The sequence below is a fragment of the Camelus bactrianus genome, chromosome 23 (assembly GCF_048773025.1).
Source record: "Camelus bactrianus isolate YW-2024 breed Bactrian camel chromosome 23, ASM4877302v1, whole genome shotgun sequence".
NCBI classification, from domain to species: Eukaryota; Metazoa; Chordata; class Mammalia; order Artiodactyla; family Camelidae; genus Camelus; species Camelus bactrianus.
The window spans coordinates 40,916,673-40,933,088 of record NC_133561.1 but is presented as its reverse complement, the minus strand read 5'-3'; the positions used below and the strand labels follow the sequence as shown (position 1 = coordinate 40,933,088).

At 53.3% G+C, this 16,416-nt stretch overlaps 1 long non-coding RNA gene across 2 annotated transcripts; it reads right to left on the bottom strand.

Annotated features, from left to right (window-relative positions):
• Positions 1-739: 739 nt before the first annotated feature.
• LOC141574875 (uncharacterized) lies at positions 740-16,137 on the bottom strand. Of its 2 annotated transcripts, none has more exons than XR_012502003.1 (16): positions 15,978-16,137; positions 14,978-15,036; positions 13,993-14,125; positions 13,083-13,730; positions 11,867-12,020; positions 10,867-10,925; positions 9,883-10,015; positions 8,727-9,620; positions 7,728-7,881; positions 6,728-6,786; positions 5,743-5,875; positions 4,986-5,135; positions 3,618-3,771; positions 2,618-2,676; positions 1,633-1,765; positions 740-1,228 (listed from the first exon to the last, which is right to left on the bottom strand). It is a non-coding gene; the product is annotated as an uncharacterized LOC141574875 (long non-coding RNA). The 2 variants fall into 2 exon arrangements; XR_012502004.1 differs by having other exon boundaries at positions 4,986-5,132.
• Between the last annotated feature and the right edge of the window lie 279 nt (positions 16,138-16,416).

Here is a 16,416-nt window from a genome sequence, read left to right as displayed (position 1 = left end):
TCCACGCAAGCTTGCCCGGCGCGGACCAGGAACACGGAGACGGGACAGAGATGAAGAGCTCATTCTCCACACGAGCAAGCAGAGCCGCACCATTGTCACCGCTCTGCCTGCAGGGCTCTGATTGCAGGGCTCTGCCTGCAGGGCTCTGCCTGCAGGACCCTGCAAGGCCCTCTCGGCCCCTCCTCACAAACGGCCCTCCTCCTCCCCACAGGGGCTTCCCCTGGGCGCAAAGTGCCCTGGGGTGCTGGGCATCCCGGAGTCCTGCGGCGGAGCTGACCAAGGGCTCCTGAGGGGACAAGGCTGTCCTCAGAAGGGACTCAGGCTCCGCTACAATCATCCCTATCCTCAGGGACGTCTGGATTTTACGTTCGCTACGGAACCCAACCTAACTGCGTGCTACGGGAGAGTGACGTGCGGAGTCTCAACCCCACACCTGACACCAAAGGGACTGTAAGAGCTCGTGCGCAAAACCCCACCTTGTGCCATGAGACCGACGAGCAGCTCTGACAGCTTCCAGGGCAGGCCCGTCCCGGCGCAGGGTTGGGGACAAACACAACGTACGCACTCTGGTGCGCATCGGAATTCCCCCGCAGGGAAGGAGGCATTTTCACGGCGGGCTCTTTCCCTTCCAGCCTCTATTCCCTACTACAAACGCACCATCTCCGAGAGTCAGGCTTTTCTGCCCAGAGTACAACTGGAGGCAGCGGCCAAGGCACACTTACCTCCCGAGAAAAGATAGTGTCGGGCTGTGACGTTTACCACACCCAGGAAGACTCCAAGTTGCACAAAGCACACCGTACAAAGCTGGAGGGAGGTCTTTGCCCCTTTTCCAGTTACCAGGATCTGAATGGACATTCTAAACATGAGAATCACCTGGCCTGAGCCGGGAAACCAGTCAAAAGAACGACGACACAGAAATCCGTCTCAGTGACCCAGGAGCAACCCCAGGTGCAGGAGGTCAGGAAGGAGTCAGCCGAGCCAGGAGAAGTCAGTGTGGAGCGAGGGCTCACTCTCCTCACGCTGCTTGGAGAAATCCACAGACATGGTCTGCGGGCCCCGGCTCCTAAGCACTCACTCATGGCTCCTGCAGGCACCAGCCAAGGCGAAGGGCTCCCGGGAGAAGCAGCCCACTGGCTCCTGGGCAAGAGTTTTGAGTCTGAAAAAGGCAGTGACACGCCACGCCAGACCCATCACAGGACACATAGTCTGCAGACGAGGCCAGGAACGGCTGCCGGGAGAACGGGAAGATCACCTTTCCCAGGAAAAGGCCCAACAGATCATGACCTCCCCAATTCCCTGGGCCTCCGGGGCCGCCGCAGGAGGGCGGGCGCTGCCGGGCCACACCGCAGCTGCGCCAGGTCCCGCGTCGGCTAAAAACCACAGAAAATGGTAGAGGATTAGGCTTTCCTGCGAAGACCCTGCTGAAGCGAAACAAAACGTTTGAGCCTTCCTTCCTTCCGTCATTCCCCGTATCACACTCGTTTCTTGGAGGAGCTGGATACTGACCCCAGGAACTCCTGCATGCTAAGCCCGCATTCTCTCTACTGCTGAGCTACATATACCCTTCCCCCGAGAGCACACTAGATTCTAGGCACAGAGAACAAGAAATGCCAGCCACGTTCACTAACTTACCCAGTGTTAAATAAGCTCCGTGTGCTCCACCAACAGAGGTCAGTGTTTTATGATCCGTAAGCTCCTGCGGAGCCACTTCTACAGTCCCAGTAGCGTACTCCGGTTTTTTAATTTCGGGATAGGTCGCCCCTTCCTAGGAACACAAAACAAGACAAATCAGGAACCGAACTTCAGATCATGTACCTATGCTAAGTCAGTCAGGTAGACAACAGTTATTTACCGAAGCTATCAGAACATAAGCCCTATACTGGGAGAAGCTGGCGGTACAAATAAAAGGCAGATTCTCCTCTCTGTTCTGCCAGAGGCACAGGATCCATGAAAACAAATCAGCACAGAAAAATTTCAACAGCTCTACAACTGAGGTGAATGTGTACAGTAAAGCCACAAAGCACAGGAGAGTCCCCTGCACGTGGATAGCTCAGGGAATGCTGGGAAGACCGCACTGTTTCAAAAAAGAGAGTTCCAGCACAGAGGGGGTATGTGGAGGGGCTTTGGGGAAGGGCAGCCTGAGTAAAAGGAGCAGGTGGGAAACAGTGTAAGGCATTAAGGAACTAGACCACTGTTACTGGCGGTGGAATGGGAAGACAAAACATGCTGCCTTGAAAATGAAACATCACTTTAATTATTTCAAGTGAGGACTGCTAAAACAAGAACCAACTCCAAGATACACCTAACTTTCCCAGGGATGAATTTCTTTTCAATATCCTCTAATAAACTGTAAGGGAAAGACCCTGAAATAAAGAATGCCCACACAGACACTGGTTTCACTAGGTGAGTCTGGAAAATGAACACAAGTGCATTATCCAGTCCTACAACATTAAGCACAGAATCACATCCTAAACTGTAAGTTAAAAGCATAAGTCAAAAATTCTCATCAGCAGATGCAAACGTGAAAATGCACACTCACACCAACCCCCAGTATATGTCTCAGAATCACCTGGTACATATATAGTCACACAAGGACATTAACAACAAGAGACTGTACCTCATCCCAGGAAGAACCTCTTCCTCTCTCTTCTGTAAAGTGGCGCACTGACACACCATCTGTAAAATGTAGTTACAGGTACATTAATGAGAATATTCACGAATTTATATTAAAACAACCATGTGCATCTATCTCCGTTCGTGGATGTGTCAAAACAAAAGTGGCAGAAAAGACTTTCAAAGAGTTAGAGCATTTTCTGGAAAAAATGCTTAAGTCACGGTTGGGATATATTTCAAACCAAGTAGTAAGAGGAAAACACGTAAAAAGTATAGATATGGAATTTGGGTTTGCGCAATATGTATTTCTAACATTTGAAGTTTGCCCTTGTTTTTGTTTTTTCTTTTCTTCTGTTTTTAAATGGAGGTACCGGGAATGAGCACACGGATTTCGGCATGCTAAGCAATCATTCTATTTACCACTAACGTATGTAATTCCCCGAGTCAACTAGATTCTCTTCATAGATAAAATAAAATACTAAACACTATTTCACAGTTCACTGCCTTACAAAATATGTTAGTTTGCTGAAGCGCAAAAGATCTTTGAGGCCTTCTTCACCGTATCACACTAAGTCTCACATCAGACCGAGTGGGAGACAGGCCTCAGGACCAATGACTGAAGAGACCACAGGCCCCGGGTTTGGGTGTGTCTTCCATAACCGTTCATCGGCTGTGGAAAGTCAGGGCTCCACTCGCTGCAGACAGTGACAGGGGCGGGCTTGTCCTCCAGGGAGCCCGGAACGTGGTGTCTGTTGAAGGCCCGTGTGCAGAACCGACACGTCCGCCCTCCGTCAGAGGACCCTCTTTCCCTCTACAACATACACCTCCCTCCACATGGCAGGACGGGGAAAACGCGGTCCATCAAGTGCGTCTGCTAAGGGACCAGAGGGACACGGCCGTGAGCCCAGTCACGGCTGCCCGTGCACGGGGAAGCCCCGGAGAGCGATCTGCCCTTCGTTTGCAGTGACTCAAGGAAGAAACAATGGACTATGCTTTCCTCATACCGAGCGGAGCAGCTGGCAGTGGGGGGCGAGGTTGCACAGGGCACCAAGGGGGACCAGGTGCAGGTGCCCAGCTGGGCGACGTCGGGCCGCACCCGGGGCAGGCCACGCAGGCTGGTCCTCGGAAAAGTTGGGGCCCTCCGGCCCACGGGGTGACCTGCAGGACAGAAGGGAGGGCTGGGTTGGATGACAGACAAATGCGCCAACACCGACAAGAGCCGAAACCCAACGCAGCAGACGTCGGCACCGGGCACCCTCCCCTCAACCGGGTGCCCAGAGAACAGCACGGTTCCACACACTCCGCCCAGGCCTCTGGGGCCTTCCTGCAGCCTGCGCTCCACAGGGGGACATGGGGATACGTCCCTGACGCCGCACGTAGCCTCCGCCTCTGTCTCCAAGTGGAGGAAGCCAAGGGTCCTCCTGCCCGAGAGGCTGCACACAGAGCTTTCAGCACACGGGCAAACTAGCGCCTTCCCAACAGCCAGCCGCCCTGGGGGGGACAGCACTCCCCGCCACCTTCACCAGCTCCACACAAGTTTGCCCGGCGCATCCAGGTACACGGAGACGGGACGGAGGTGAAGAGCTCATTCTCCACAGGAGCAAGCAGAGCCGCACCAGGGTCACCACTCTGCCTGCAGGTCTCTGCCTTCAGGACCCTGCCAGGCCCTCTCTGCCCCCTCCTCACAAAGGGCCCTCCTCCGCCCCGCAGGGGCTTCCCCTGGGCGCAAAGTGCACTGGGGAGCTGTGCATTCCGGAATCCTTCGGCGGAGCTGGCCAAGGGCTCCTGAGGGGACAAGGCTGTCCTCAGAAGGGACTCAGGCTCCGCTACAAACATCCCTATCCTCAGGGACGTCTGGATTTTACGTTCTCTACGGAACCCACCCGAACAGCGTGCTACGGGACAGTGACGTGGGGAGTCTCAACCCCACACCTGACACCAAAGGGACTGTACAAGCTCGTGCGCAAAACCCAACCGTGTGCCATGAGACCGACGAGCAGCTCTGACAGCTTCCAGGGCAGGCCCGACCCGGCGCAGGGTTGGGGACAAACACAACGTACACACTCTGGTGCGCATCGGAATTCCCCCGCAGGGAAGGAGGCATTTTCCCGGCGGGCTCTTTCATTTCCAGCCTCTATTCCCTACTACAAACGCACCATCTCCGAGAGTCAGGCTTTTCTGCCCAGAGTACAACTGGAGGCAGCGGCCAAGGCACACTTACCTCCCGAGAAAAGACAGTGTCGGGCTGTGACGTTTACCACACCCAGGAAGACTCCAAGTTGCACAAAGCACACCGTACAAAGCTGGAGGGAGGTCTTTGCCCCTTTTCCAGTTACCAGGATCTGAATGGACATTCTAAACAGGAGAATCACCTGGCCTGAGCCGGGAAACCAGTCAAAAGAACGACGACACAGAAATCCGTCTCAGTGACCCAGGAGCAACCCCAGGTGCTGGAGGTCAGGATGGAGTCAGCCGAGCCAGGAGAAGTCAGTGTGGAGCGAGGGCTCACTCTTCTCACGCTGCTTCGAGAAACACACAGTCAAAGTCTGCGGGAACCGGCTCCTAAGCACTCCCTCATGGCTCCTGCAGGTACCAGCCAAGGTGACGGGCTCCCAGGAGAAGCAGCCCACTGTCTCCTGGGCAAGAGTTTTGAATCTGAAAAAGGCAGTGACACGCCACGCCAGACCTGTCACAGGACACACATTCTGCAGACGAGGCCAAGAACGGCTGCCGGGAGAACGGGAAGATCACCATTCCCAGGACGAGGCCCAACATAGCATGACCACCCCACTTCCCTGGGCCTCCGGGGCCGCCGCAAGTGGGCGGTCGCTGCCGGACCAAACCGGAGCCGCGCCAGGTCCCGCATCGGCTAAAACCCACAGAAAAGAATGGAGGATTAGGCTTTCCTGCGAAGACACTGCTGAAGCGAAACAAAACCTTTGAGCCTTCCTTCCTTCTCCTTCCCCGTATCACACTCGTTTCTTGGAGGAACTGGATACTGACCCCAGGAACTCCTGCATGCTAAGCCCGCACTCTCTCTACTGCTGAGCTACATATACCCTTCCCCCCAGAGCACACTAATTTCTAGGCACAGAGAACAAGAAATGCCAGCCAAGTTCACTAACTTACCCAGAGTATAATAAGCTCCGTGTGTTCCACCAACAGAGGTCAGTGTTTTATGATCCGTCAGCTCCTGCGGAGCCACTTCTACAGTCCCAGTTGCGTACTCCGATTTTGTAATTTCGGGATTAGTCACCCCTTCCTAGGAACACAAAACAAGACAAATCAGGAACCGAACTTCAGATCATGTACCTATGCTAAGTCAGTCAGGTAGACAACAGTTATTTACCGAAGCTAACAGAACATAAGCCCTATCCTGGGAGAAGCTGGTGGTACAAATAAAAGGCAGATTCTCCTCTCTGTTCTGCCAGAGGCACTGGATCCATTAAAACAAATCAGCACAGAAAAATTTCAACAGCTCTACAACTGAGGTGAATGTGCACAGTAACGCCACAAAGCACAGGAGAGTCCCCTGCACGTGGATAGCTCAGGGAATGCTGGGAAGACCGCACTGTTTCGTAAAAGAGAGATCCAGCGCAGAGGGGGGATGTGGAGGGGCTTTGGGGAGGGGCAGCCTGAGTAAAAGGAGCAGGTGGGAAACAGCGTAAGGCATTAAGGAACTAGACCACATTTACTGGCGGTGGAATGGGAAAACAAGACATGCTGCCTTGAAAATGAAACATCACTTAAATTATTTCAAGTGAGGAGGGCTAAAACATGAACCAACTCCAAGGTACACCTAACTTTCCCAGGGATGAATTTCTTTTCAATATCCTCTAATGAACTGTAAGGGAAAGACCCTGAAAAAAAGAATGCCCACACAGACACTGGTTTCACTAGGTGAGTCTGGAAAATGAACACAAGTGCATTATCCAGTCCTACGGCATTAAGCACAGAATCACATCCTAAACTGTAAGTTAAAAGCATAAGTCAAAAATTCTCATCAGCAGATGCAAACGTGAAAATGCACACTCACACCAACCCCCGGTATATGTCTCAGAATCCCCTGGTACTTATATAGTCACAGAAGGACATTAACAACAAGAGACTGTACCTCATCCCAGGAAGATTCTCTTCTTCTCTATTCTGTAAAGTGGCGCACTGACACACCATCTGTAAAATGTAGTTACAGGTACATTAATAAAAATATTCACGAATGTATATTAAAACCACCATGTGCGTCTATCTCCGTTCGTGGATGTGTCAAAACAAAAGTGGCAGAAAAGACTTTCAAAGAGTTAGAGCATTTTCTGAAAAAAATGCTTAAGTCACGGTTGGGATATATTTCAAACCAAGTAGTAAGAGGAAAACACGTAAAAAGAATGGATAGTGAAGTTGGGTTTGCGCACTATGTATTTCTAACATTTGAAGTTTGCCCTCTTTTTTGTTTTTTCTTTTCTTCTGTTTTAAAATGGAGGTACCGGGAATGAGCACACGGAATTCGGCATGCTAAGCAAGCATTCTATTTACCACAAAACTATGTAATTCCCCGAGTCAACTAGCTTCTCGGCATAGATAAAATACAATACAAAACACTCTTTCACGGTTCACTGCCTTACAAAATATGTTAGTTTGCTGAAGCGCAAAAGATCTTTGAAGCCTTCTTCCCCGTATCACACTAAGTCTCACATCAGACCCAGTGGGAGACAGGTCTCAGGACCAATGCCTGAAGAGGCCACAGGCCCCGGGTTCGGGTGTGTCTTCCATAATCGTTCATCGGCTGTGGAAAGTCAGGGCTCCACTCGCTGCACTCAGTGACAGGGGCGGGCTTGTCCTCCAGGGAGCCCGGAACGTGGTGTCTGTTGAAGGCCCGTGTGCAGAACCGATAGTTCTGCCCTCCGTTCGAGGACCATCTTTCCCTCTACAACAGACAACTCCCTCCCCAGGGCAGGAATGGGAAGACGCGGTCCATCAAGTTCTTCTGCTAAGGGACAAGAGGGACACGGCCGTGATCACAGTCACGGCCGCCCGTGCACGGGGAAGCCCCGGAGAGCGATCTGCCCTTCTTCTGCAGTGACTCAAGGAAGAAAAAGAGGACTATACTTTCCTCTTACCGAGCGGAGCAGCTGGCGGTGGGGGGCAATTTTGCGCAGGGCACCAAGGAGGACCAGGTGCAGGTGCCCAGCTGGGCGACGACGGGCCGCACCCGGGGCAGGCCACGCAGGCTGGTCTTCGGAAAAGTTGGGGCCCTCCGGCCCACGGGGTGACCTGCAGGACAGAAGGGAGGGCTGGGTTGGATGACAGACAAAAGCGCCAACACCGACAAGAGCCGAAACCCAACGCAGCAGCCATCGGCACCGGGCTCCCACTCATCCACAGGGTGCCCAGAGAGCAGCACGGTGCCACACGTTCCGCCCAGGCCTCTGGGGCCTGCCTGCAGCCTGGGCCGCACAGGGGGACACGGGGATACGACCCTGACGCCGCACGTCGCATCCGCCGCTGTCTCCAATTGGAGGAAGCCAAGGGTCCTCCTGCCCGAGAGGCTGCACACAGAGCTTCCAGCACACAGGCAAACTAGCGCTTTCCCAACAGCCAGCCGCTCTGGGTGGGACGGCCCTCCCCGCCACCTTCCCCAGCTCCACGGAACATTGCCCGGCGCGGACCAGGAACACGGAGACGGGACAGAGGTGAAGAGCTCATTCTCCACACGAGCAAGCAGAGCCACACCAGGGTCACCGCTCTGCCTGCAGGGCTCTGCCTGCAGGGCTCTGCCTGCAGGGCTCTGCCTGCAGGACCCTGCAAGGCCCTCACGGCCCCTCCTCACAAACGGCCCTCCTCCGCCCCACAGGGGCTTCCCCTGGGCGCAAAGTGCCCTGGGGTGCTGGGCATCACGGAGTCCTGCGGCGAAGCTGGCCAAGGGCTCCTGAGGGGACAAGGCTGTCCTCAGAAGGGACTCAGGCTCCGCTACAATCATCCCTATCCTCAGGGACGTCTGGATTTTACGTTCGCTACGGAACCCAACCTAACTGCGTGCTACGGGAGAGTGACGTGCGGAGTCTCAACCCCACACCTGACACCAAAGGGACTGTACCAGCTCGTGCGCAAAACCCCACCTTGTGCCATGAGACCGACGAGCAGCTCTGACAGCTTCCAGGGCAGGTCCGTCCCGGCGCAGGGTGGGGGACTAACACAACGTACGCACTCTGGTGCGCATCGGAATTCCCCCGCATGGAAGGAGGCATTTTCCCGGCGGGCTCTTTCACTTCCAGCCTCTATTCCCTACTACAAACGCACCATCTCCGAGAGTCAGGCTTTTCTGCCCAGAGTACAACTGGAGGCAGCGGCCAAGGCACACTTACCTCCCGAGAAAAGACAGTGTCAGGCTGTGACGTTTACCACACCCAGGAAGACTCCAAGTTGCACAAAGCACACCGTACAAAGGTGGAGGGAGGGCTTTGCCCCTTTTCCAGTTACCAGGATCTGAATGGACATTCTAAACATGAGAATCACCTGGCCTGAGCCGGGAAACCAGTCAAAAGAACGACGAAACAGAAATCCGTCTCAGTGACCCAGGAGCAACCCCAGGTGCAGGAGGTCAGGAAGGAGTCAGCCGAGCCAGGAGAAGTCAGTGTGGAGCGAGGGCTCACTCTCCTCACGCTGCTTCGAGAAATCCACAGACAAAGTCTGCGGGCCCCGGCTCCTAAGCACCCCCGCATGGCTCCTGCAGGCACCAGCCAAGGGGAAGGGCTCCCGGGAGTAGCAGCCCACTGGCTCCTGGGCAAGAGTTTTGAGTCTGAAAAAGGCAGTGACACGCCACGCCAGACCCATCACAGGACACATAGTCTGCAGACGAGGCCAGGAACGGCTGCCGGGAGAACGGGAAGATCACCTTTCCCAGGACGAGGCACAACAGAGCATGACCAACCCACTTCCCTGGGCCTCCGGGGCCGCCGCAGGAGGGCGGGCGCTGCCGGGCCACACCGGAGCCGCGCCAGGTCCCGCGTCGGCTAAAAACCACAGAAAATGGTAGAGGATTAGGCTTTCCTGCGAAGACACTGCTGAAGCGAAACAAAACGTTTGAGCCTTCCTTCCTTCCTACATTCCCCGTATCACACTCGTTTCTTGGAGGAGCTGGATACTGACCCCAGGAACTCCTGCATGCTAAGCCCACATTCTCTCTACTGCTGAGCTACATATACCCTTCCCCCGAGAGCACACTAGTTTCTAGGCACAGAGAACAAGAAATGCCAGCCACGTTCACTAACTTACCCAGTGTTAAATAAGCTCCGTGTGCTCCACCAACAGAGGTCAGTGTTTTATGATCCGTAAGCTCCTGAAGAGCCACTTCTACAGTCCCAGTAGCGTACTCCGGTTTTGTAATTTCGGGATAGGTCGCCCCTTCCTAGGAACACAAAACAAGACAAATCAGGAACCGAACTTCAGATCATGTGCCTATGCTAAGTCAGTCAGGTAGACAACAGTTATTTACCGAAGCTATCAGAACATAAGCCCTATACTGGGAGAAGCTGGCGGTACAAATAAAAGGAAGATTCTCTTCTGTGTTCTGCCAGAGGAACAGGATCCATGAAAACAATTCAGCACAGAAAAATTTCAACAGCTCTACAACTGAGGTGAATGTGTACAGTAAAGCCACAAAGCACAGGAGAGTCCCCTGCACGTGGATAGCTCAGGGAATGCTGGGAAGACCACACTGTTTCATAAAAGAGAGTTCCAGCGCAGAGGGGGCATGTGGAGGGGCTTTGGGGAAGGGCAGCCTGAGTAAAAGGAGCAGGTGGGAAACAGTGTAAGGCATTAAGGAACTAGACCACTGTTACTGGCTGTGGAATGGGAAGACAAAACATGCTGCCTTGAAAATGAAACATCACTTAAATTATTTCAAGTGAGGACGGCTAAAACAAGAACCAACTCGAAGATACACCTAACTTTACCAGGGATGAATTTCTTTTCAATATCCTCTAATAAACTGTAAGAGAAAGACCCTGAAGAAAGAATGCCCTCACAGACACTGTTTTCAATAGGTGAGTCTGAAAAATGAACACAAGTGCATTATCCAATCCTACGGCATTAAGCACAGAATCACATCCTAAACTGTAAGTTAAAAGCATAAGTCAAAAATTTTCATCAGCAGATGCAAACGTGAAAATGCACACTCACACCAACCCCCGGTATATCTCTCAGAATCCCCTGGTACATATATAGTCACACAAGGACATTAACATCAAGAGACTGTACCTCATCCCAGGAAGAATCTCTTCCTCTCTCTTCTGTAAAGTGGCGCACTGACACACCATCTGTAAAATGTAGTTACAGATACATTAATGAGAATATTCACGAATTTATATTAAAACAACCATGTGCATCTATCTCCGTTCGTGGATGTGTCAAAACAAAAGTGGCAGAAAAGACTTTCAAAGAGTTAGAGCATTTTCTGAAAAAAATGCTTAAGTCACGGTTGGGATATATTTCAAACCAAGTAGTAAGAGGAAAACACGTAAAAAGAATAGATATGGAAGTTGGGTTTGCGCAATATGTATTTCTAACATTTGAATTTTGCCCTTGTTTTTGTTTTTTCTTTTCTTCTGTTTTTAAATGGAGGTACCGGGAATGAGCACACGGATTTCGGCATGCTAAGCAATCATTCTATTTACCACTAACGTATGTAATTCCCCGAGTCAACTAGATTCTCTTCATAGATAAAATAAAATACAAAACACTATTTCACAGTTCACTGCCTTACAAAACATGTTAGTTTGCTGAAGCGCAAAAGATATTTGAGGCCTTCTTCGCCGTATCACACTAAGTCTCACATCAGACAGAGTGGGAGACAGGTCTCAGGACCAATGACTGAAGAGACCACAGGCCCCGTGTTTGGGTGTGTCTTCCATAACCGTTCATCGGCTGTGGAAAGTCAGGGCTCCAATCGCTGCAGACAGTGACAGGGGCGGGCTTGTCCTCCAGGGAGCCCGGAATGTGGTGTCTGTTGAAGGCCCGTGTGCAGAACCGACCCGTCTGCCCTCCGACATAGGACCCTCTTTCCCTCTACAACAGACACCTCCCTCCCCAGGGCAGGACGGGGAAAACGCGGTCCATCAAGTGCGTCTGCTAAGGGACCAGAGGGACACGGCCGTGAGCCCAGTCACGGCCGCCCGTGCACGGGGAAGCCCCGGAGAGCGATCTGCCCTTCTTTTGCAGTGACTCAAGGAAGAAACAATGGACTATGCTTTCCTCATACCAAGCGGAGCAGCTGGCAGTGGGGGGCGAGGATGCACAGGGCACCAAGGGGGACCAGGTGCAGGTGCCCAGCTGGGCGACGACGGGCCGCACCCGTGGCAGGCCACGCAGGCTGGTCCTCGGAAAAGTTGGGGCCCTCCGGCCCACGGGGTGACCTGCAGGACAGAAGGGAGGGCTGGGTTGGATGACAGAAAAATGCGCCAACACCGACAAGAGCCGAAACCCAACGCAGCAGCCGTCGGCACCGGGCACCCTCCACTCCACCGGGTGCCCAGGGAACAGCACGGTGCCACACGCTCCGCCCAGGCCTCTGGGGCCTTCCTGCAGCCTGCGCCGCACAGGGGGACATGGGGATACGTCCCTGACGCCGCACGTAGCCTCCGCCTCTGTCTCCAAGTGGAGGAAGCCAAGGGTCCTCCTGCCCGAGAGGCTGCACACAGAGCTTTCAGCACACGGGCAAACTAGCGCCTTCCCAACAGCCAGCCGCCCTGGGGGGGACGGCACTCCCCGCCACCTTCACCAGCTCCACACAAGCTTGCCCGGCGCGTCCAGGTACACGGAGACGGGACGGAGGTGAAGAGCTCATTCTCCACAGGAGCAAGCAGAGCCGCACCAGGGTCACCACTCTGCCTGCAGGTCTCTGCCTTCAGGACCCTGCCAGGCCCTCTCTGCCCCCTCCTGACAAAGGGCCCTCCTCCGCCCCGCAGGGGCTTCCCCTGGGCGCAAAGTGCACTGGGGAGCTGTGCATTCCGGAATCCTTCGGCGGAGCTGGCCAAGGGCTCCTGAGGGGCAAGGCTGTCCTCAGAAGGGACACAGGCTCCGCTACAATCATCCTTATCCTCAGGGACGTCTGGATTTTACGTTCGCTACGGAACCCACCTTAACTGCGTGCTACGGGACAGTGACGTGGGGAGTCTTAACCCCACACCTGACACCAAAGGGACTGTAACAGCTCGTGTGCAAAACCCAACCGTGTGCCATGAGACCGACGAGCAGCTCTGACAGCTTCCAGGGCAGGCCCGACCCGGCGCAGGGCTGGGGACAAACACAACGTACGCACTCTGGTGCGCATCGGAATTCCCCCGCAGGGAAGGAGGCATTTTCCCGGCGGGCTCTTTCATTTCCAGCCTCTATTCCCTACTACAAACGCACCATGTCCTAGAGCCAGGCTTTTCTGCCCAGAGTACAACTTTAGGCAGCGCCCATGGCACACTTACCTCCCGAGAAAAGACAGTGTCGGGCTGTGAAGTTTACCACACCCAGGAAGACTCCAAGTTGCACAAAGCACACCGTACAAAGCTGGAGGGAGGTCTTTGCCCCTTTTCCAGTTACCAGGATCTGAATGGACATTCTAAACAGGAGAATCACCTGGCCTGAGCCGGGAAACCAGTCAAAAGAACGACGACACAGAAATCCGTCTCAGTGACCCAGGAGCAACCCCAGGTGCTGGAGGTCAGGAAGGAGTCAGCCGAGCCAGGAGAAGTCAGTGTGGAGCGAGGGCTCACTCTTCTCACGCTGCTTCGAGAAACACACAGTCAATGTATGCGGGCCCCGGCTCCTAAGCACTCCCTCATGGCTCCTGCAGGTACCAGCCAAGGCGACGGGCTCCCGGGACAAGCAGCCCACTGTCTCCTGGGCAAGAGTTTTGAATCTGAAAATGGCAGTGACACGCCACGCCAGACTCGTCACAGGAAACACAGTCTGCAGACGAGGCCAAGAACGGCTGCCGGGAGAACGGGAAGATCACCATTCCCAGAACGAGGCCCAACACAGCACGACCACCCCACTTCCCTGGGCCTCCGGGGCCTCTGCAATTGGGCGGTCACTGCCGGACCAAACCGGAGCCGCGCCAGGTCCCGCGTCGGCTAAAAACCACAGAAAAGAATGGAGGATTAGGCTTTCCTGCGAAAACACTGCTGAAGCGAAACAAAACCTTTGAGCCTTCCTTCCTTCCTTCCTTCCCCGTATCACACTCGTTTCTTGGAGGAACTGGATACTGACCCCAGGAACTCCTGCATGCTAAGCCCGCACTCTCTCTTCTGCTGAGCTACATATACCCTTCCCCCCAGAGCACACTAATTTCTAGGCACAGAGAACAAGAAATGCCAGCCACGTTCACTATCTTACCCAGAGTATAATAAGCTCCGTGTGTTCCACCAACAGAGGTCAGTGTTTTATGATCCGTCAGCTCCTGCGGAGCCACTTCTACAGTCCCAGTTGCGTACTCCGATTTTGTAATTTCGGGATTAGTCACCCCTTCCTAGGAACACAAAACAAGACAAATCTGGAACCGAACTTCAGATCATGTGCCTATGCTTAGTCAGTCAGGTAGACAACAGTTATTTACCGAAGCTAATAGAACATAAGCCCTATCCTGGGAGAAGCTGGTGGTACAAATAAAAGGCAGATTCTCCTCTCTGTTCTGCCAGAGGCACTGGATCCATTAAAACAAATCAGCACAGAAAAATTTCAACAGCTCTACAATTGAGGTGAATGGGTACAGTAACGCCACAAAGAACAGGAGAGTCCCCTGCACGTGGATAGCTCAGGGAATGCTGGGAAGACCGCACTGTTTCATAAAAGAGAGATCCAGTGCAGAGAGGGGATGTGGAGGGGCTTTGGGGAAGGGCAGCCTGAGTAAAAGGAGCAGGTGGGAAACAGCGTAAGGCATTAAGGAACTAGACCACATTTACTGGCTGTGGAATGGGAAAACAAAACATGCTGCATTGAAAATGAAACTTCACTTAAATTATTTCAAGTGAGGACGGCTAAAACAAGAACCAACTCCAAGGTACACCTAACTTTCCCAGGGATGAATTTCTTTTCAATATCCTCTAATAAACTGTAAGGGAAAGACCCTGAAAAAAAGAATGCCCACACAGACACTGTTTTCACTAGGTGAGTCTGCAAAATGAACACAAGTGCATTATCAAGTCCTACGGCATTAAGCACAGAATCACATCCTAAACTGTAAGTTAAAAGCATAAGTCAAAAATTCTCATGAGCAGATGCAAACGTGAAAATGCACACTCACACCAACCCCCGGTTTATGTCTCAGAATCCCCTGGTACTTATATAGTCACACAAGGACATTAACAACAAGAGACTTTACCTCATCCCAGGAAGATTCTCTTCCTCTCTCTTCTGTAAAGTGGCGCACTGACACACCATCTGTAAAATGTAGTTACAGGTACATAAATGAGAATATTCACGAATGTATATTAAAACCACCATGTGCGTCTATCTCCGTTCGTGGATGTGTCAAAACATAAGTGGCAGAAAAGACTTTCAAAGAGTTAGAGCATTTTCTGAAAATAATGCTTAAGTCACGGTTGGGATATAATTCAAACCCAGTAGTAAGAGGAAAACACGTAAAAAGAATGGATATGGAAGTTGGGTTTGCGCACTATGTATTTCTATCATTTGAATTTTGCCCTTGTTTTTGTTTTTTCTTTTCTTCTGTTTTTAAATGGAGGTACCGGGAATGAGCACACGGAATTCGGCATGCTAAGCAAGCATTCTATTTACCACTTACATATGTCCTTCCCCGAGCCAACTAGCTTCTCGTCATAGATAAAATAAAATACAAAACACTCTTTCACTGTTCACTGCCTTACAAAATATGTTAGTTTGCTGAAGCGCAAAAGATCTTTGAGGCCTTTTTCCCCGTATCACACTAAGTCTAACATCAGACCGAGTGGGAGACAGGTCTCAGGACCAATGACTGAAGAGACCACAGGCCCCGGGTTCGGGTGTGTCTTCCATAACCGATCATCAGCTGTGGAAGTTCAGGGCTCCACTCGCTGCAGACAGTGACAGTGGCGGGCTTGTCCTCCAGGGAGCCCGGAACGTGGTGTCTGTTGAAAGCCCGTGTGCAGAACCGACACGTCTGCCCTCCGTCAGAGGACCCTCTTTCCCTCTACAACAGACACCTCCGTCCCCAGGGAAGGACGAGGAAGACGCGGTCCATCAAGTGCGTCTGCTAAGGGACCACAGGGACACGGCCGTGAGCCCATTCACGGCCGCCCGTGCACGGGGTAGCCCCGGAGAGCGATCTGCCCTTCTTCTTCAGTGACTCCAGGAAGAAACAGAAGACTATGCTTTCCTCTTACCGAGCGGAGCAGCTGGCGGTGTGGGGCCAGGTTGCACAGGGCACCAAGGGGGACCAGTTGTAAGTGCCCTGCTGGGCGACGACGGGCCGCACCCTGGGCAGGCCACGCAGTCTGGTCCTCGGAAAGGTTGGGGCCCTCCGGCCCACGGGGTGACCTGCAGGATAGAAGGGAGGGCTGGGTTGGATGAAAGACAAAAGCGCCAACACCGACAAGAGCAGAAACCCAACGCAGCAACCGTCGGCACCGGGCACCCTCCCCTCCACCAGGTGCCCAGAGAGCAGCACGGTGCCACACGCTCCGCCCAGGCCTCTTTGGCCTGCCTGAAGCCTGGGCCGCAAATTGGGACACGGGGATACGACCCTGACGCCGCACGTCGCCTCCGCCGCTGTCTCCAAGTGGAGGAAGCCAAGGGTCCTACTGCCCGAGAGGCTGCACACAG